A 5,000-nucleotide genomic window follows, 5' to 3' on the forward strand; every position below is an offset into this window, starting at 1 on the left:
AAAACGCTGGGCAAATATATTTCTCGGAAGAGTAACGACAGTCCGAGCCTCCTGCGTGGGAAGAGTCTTTCTAGGCCCTGACCCACGGGAAGGGTTTAGCTTCCCCCATCCCGGACATTTGAAGTCGTCACACTACCGGTATTGACTAATAGACTGATTGCTGATAATCACTAGCCATACACTGGGGGAAACGGCCGACAGGGGCAGCAACATAGTGGAGCCGCAGTGTCACTAATGTACAGAGATAGAACAGTTTCGACTGGAACCAGAGTAACCGTATACACGGCACTGATTAGTAATAAATGCAGAGCCATCAGAATACAGATAATATATACAACCGTCCCTATACATGCTGAAAGACTCTGCACACAATGAGAACCACACGTCAGCCAGACACTATCACACACTACTCTCTGCCTCTAACAGGCACACACACAATATCTAACCACCAGCATGGAAGAACATCCGGTGCATCCTCTCCGCCACATTACACAATCCACACTATCATAACCAGACCGGGAGGTCCACCCAGAAAACAGAATATCCCACCCTTCCGACATCCGCCATTGCTCAGCTAAGCCACGAACACCCACACATGTCCTACACAGGGGTGCACCCAACATCACCATACTGCCTCCTGTCACAGTACACAAACAATGGCAGGAATGAAAGACACAGATCTGCCACAACCTTGGAATCGGAGCGCCGCCTGTCATGAGCCACAAGTGCATCCTGACGTGACAAATCGGATGATCCCGCAGGCATGCACTTACGATAATCACTATCAACGAACCTGCCGCCGCCCCCCCCCCCCCAAATACACCTTTCCCTACAACAATGTGTACCTTAACCTAAGCTATATCGTACCTTAACCTAACCGACATTGCGCCTTAACCTAACCTACGTTGTACCTTAACCTAACCTATGTTGTACCTTAACCTAACCTATGTTGTGCCTTAACCTAACCTACGTTGTGCCTTAACCTAACCTACGTTGTGCCTTAACCTAACCTACGTTGTGCCTTAACCTAACCTACGTTGTGCCTTAACCTAACCTACGTTGTGCCTTAACCTAACCTACGTTGTGCCTTAACCTAACCTACGTTGTGCCTTAACCTAACCTACGTTGTGCCTTAACCTAACCTACGTTGTGCCTTAACCTAACCTACGTTGTGCCTTAACCTAACCTACGTTGTGCCTTAACCTAACCTACGTTGTGCCTTAACCTAACCTACGTTGTGCCTTAACCTAACCTACGTTGTGCCTTAACCTAACCTACGTTGTGCCTTAACCTAACCTACGTTGTGCCTTAACCTAACCTACGTTGTGCCTTAACCTAACCTACGTTGTGCCTTAACCTAACCTACGTTGTGCCTTAACCTAACCTACGTTGTGCCTTAACCTAACCTACGTTGTGCCTTAACCTAACCTACGTTGTGCCTTAACCTAACCTACGTTGTGCCTTAACCTAACCTACGTTGTGCCTTAACCTAACCTACGTTGTGCCTTAACCTAACCTACGTTGTGCCTTAACCTAACCTACGTTGTGCCTTAACCTAACCTACGTTGTGCCTTAACCTAACCTACGTTGTGCCTTAACCTAACCTACGTTGTGCCTTAACCTAACTTACGTTGTGCCTTAACCTAACTTACGTTGTGCCTTAACCTAACTTACGTTGTGCCTTAACCTAACCCATGTTGTGCCTTAACCTAACCCATGTTGTGCCTTAACGTAACCCATGTTGTGCCTTAACGTAACCCATGTTGTGCCTTAACGTAACCCATGTTGTGCCTTAACGTAACCCATGTTGTGCCTTAACGTAACCCATGTTGTGCCTTAACGTAACCCATGTTGTGCCTTAACGTAACCCATGTTGTGCCTTAACGTAACCCATGTTGTGCCTTAACGTAACCCATGTTGTGCCTTAACGTAACCCATGTTGTGCCTTAACGTAACCCATGTTGTGCCTTAACGTAACCCAATTTGTGCCTTAACGTAACCCAATTTGTGCCTTAACGTAACCCAATTTGTGCCTTAACGTAACCTAATTTGTGCCTTAACGTAACCTAATTTGTGCCTTAACGTAACCCATATTGCGCCTCAACCTAACCTATATTGCGCCTTAACCTGACGCACGTTGTCGCTGAACCTGCTCTGTAATTGTTATGCAACTCGTTAAATTAGTGTAGTGTTGCCTAACCGCAACCCTCGCAATATAGTTCGCTATTCGCACTGCCCGGTCCCCTGTGTATCGCGTCATGTTAAACACCTTGCAAGTGTTGCTGACTTTCCACATGCTCCTGCTATACACTGTAATGTGGATAGCAGCAGGACGTACATGCCCCCCCCCTTCCCCCCTGCCTTCGCAAGCTGGTCGTTGAGAAGTTTGCATGTTCAATGCCCTTCGCATGCCGACGTACTCAGCCTACGTTGTGGTACGGCCTGTCACCTGTCCGCGGATGTACGCAAAACCCACAAACTGTGCTGCACATTGGTCCGTATGTACTGAATGATACATCGTGGCACATGTGTGACCGTACGACGACTGCGCCTAGCAACGGCGGACCATACAGTCCAAATATTGTGGACGCAGCTACGTGTCGTCTCCCTTTAGGAGCTGGATTGCAGTGTGGTACGCCATTCAGACGTGTGGGAGGAACGGACGCCCTGGATGGCGATCAGCATGAGCAGTCTGTTGATGTAGTGGAGCGTGTATTCGGACGTAGTCGTCTCTTCTCACACACTGTGATAGCATGTTGCACCGCGTTCCACATCTGCGACATGCTGCAGAGGCCGGCTGACAGTCGTTCGCGCAATGGACACCGCATACGTACGGGGGCTACCTTCCACGTGTTCTCTAGGCGTGCACATGTTGTTGCGTCTATGTGGGCAGACGTAGTGTGTTGTGACACCTGACACAGGCATGCAATACTCGTTGCAAATGGCGATGGACGTCTACGTTTGCTGGTGACGTTACGCAAATGAACAACTGGTAACCCGTTGTGGTGCGGTTGTTCTCGCTAGAGGTGAATCAGTGTTGGCGACGATCGGTCGAGCTATTAACCGGTTGTTTCATGGATACCCACCATGCCCACGAACGTGAAAGGGGACCCACCATGCCCACGAACGTGAAAGGGGATCTGGGTGTGAGGCGATACGCGGCGGTGGCTGGGTGGGACCGTCCCCGGCCGGTGAGGGGGGGCCGCCCGGCGTGCTGGCAGCGCGGTGCGTGGGCGCACGCGCTACAGCCGGCTGGTGGGGGCGGCCAGTGGCAGGCGCGCCGGCCGACGGACGCGGCAGGCGGCGCAGCTGCGCGCCGGCGCCCCCTGCTCGCGGCGCCTTGCGGCCAAAGTAGGTCCTCGCGGGCCCGGTGCGAAGCGCGGTGGCCATCTGCAGTGTGCTGGTCCGATTGAGGACTGTGTGCGCTGAGGATGCGCCGCCGCCCGGCGCTCGGCGCCGCGACGCCGTCTGCTGCTCGGTCGCCCCAGCGGTTCTCGCAGGTGGTTTGTATCGCAGCTGTGCGGACGTGTTGGCGCGTGCGCTGTGCTGGGAGAGTTCGCTTCGGCACCCAAGTGGGGCTTTTGTCCTTCTGTGGCGCTGGCGTTGGAGCTGCCGGTCACCGTAGGTGGCGCGTGTTGTCTCCCGCCGGCAATGCCACGACAGCACGCTCCCGGGCCTCTGTCGGCAGCGGCAAGCTCAGTTGGGAGCACGGGTGGTCGCACCTAAAGCGTCTACTCGCCTAACTCCGGGCGATTGCGCCTCTCTCGAACCCGACCAAGTACTTAGGACGGCGCTGCGCGCCGCCGGGACCTGAGAGGGTTTCGAGGTGTGTTGTGCAGGGGAGCTCAGCCTCCTCCTGTTTGCAGAATAATTGAGCGGACGCTTGCGTGTTCGCGCGGGCCCCCGGGACACACTCCCGGGCGGCCGGCTGCTCAGCTCTAGTTGACGCAGCTCCCTGGTTGATCCTGCCAGTAGTCATATGCTTGTCTCAAAGATTAAGCCATGCATGTCTCAGTACAAGCCGCATTAAGGTGAAACCGCGAATGGCTCATTAAATCAGTTATGGTTCCTTAGATCGTACCCACGTTACTTGGATAACTGTGGTAATTCTAGAGCTAATACATGCAAACAGAGTCCCGACCAGAGATGGAAGGGACGCTTTTATTAGATCAAAACCAATCGGTCGGCTCGTCCGGTCCGTTTGCCTTGGTGACTCTGAATAACTTTGGGCTGATCGCACGGTCCTCGTACCGGCGACGCATCTTTCAAATGTCTGCCTTATCAACTGTCGATGGTAGGTTCTGCGCCTACCATGGTTGTAACGGGTAACGGGGAATCAGGGTTCGATTCCGGAGAGGGAGCCTGAGAAACGGCTACCACATCCAAGGAAGGCAGCAGGCGCGCAAATTACCCACTCCCGGCACGGGGAGGTAGTGACGAAAAATAACGATACGGGACTCATCCGAGGCCCCGTAATCGGAATGAGTACACTTTAAATCCTTTAACGAGTATCTATTGGAGGGCAAGTCTGGTGCCAGCAGCCGCGGTAATTCCAGCTCCAATACCGTATATTAAAGTTGTTGCGGTTAAAAAGCTCGTAGTTGGATTTGTGTCCCACGCTGTTGGTTCACCGCCCGTCGGTGTTTAACTGGCATGTATCGTGGGACGTCCTGCCGGTGGGGCGAGCCGAAGGCGTGCGACCGCCTCGTGCGTGCTCGTGCGTCCCGAGGCGGACCCCGTTGAAATCCTACCAGGGTGCTCTTTATTGAGTGTCTCGGTGGGCCGGCACGTTTACTTTGAACAAATTAGAGTGCTTAAAGCAGGCAAGCCCGCCTGAATACTGTGTGCATGGAATAATGGAATAGGACCTCGGTTCTATTTTGTTGGTTTTCGGAACCCGAGGTAATGATTAATAGGGACAGGCGGGGGCATTCGTATTGCGACGTTAGAGGTGAAATTCTTGGATCGTCGCAAGACGAACAGAAGCGAAAGCATTTGCC

At 52.9% G+C, this 5,000-nt stretch overlaps 1 non-coding gene across 1 annotated transcript in view; it reads left to right on the forward strand.

The window, feature by feature from the left end:
• Positions 1-3,952: 3,952 nt before the first annotated feature.
• Positions 3,953-5,000, forward strand: part of LOC126476921 (small subunit ribosomal RNA) — a 1,909-nt gene continuing 861 nt past the window's right edge. The window contains exon 1 of the ribosomal RNA XR_007587353.1: positions 3,953-5,000. This exon is cut by the window's right edge and continues 861 nt beyond it. This is a non-coding gene — a ribosomal RNA (small subunit ribosomal RNA).

This window comes from Schistocerca serialis, chromosome 4 (assembly GCF_023864345.2).
Source record: "Schistocerca serialis cubense isolate TAMUIC-IGC-003099 chromosome 4, iqSchSeri2.2, whole genome shotgun sequence".
Lineage (NCBI taxonomy): Eukaryota > Metazoa > Arthropoda > Insecta > Orthoptera > Acrididae > Schistocerca > Schistocerca serialis.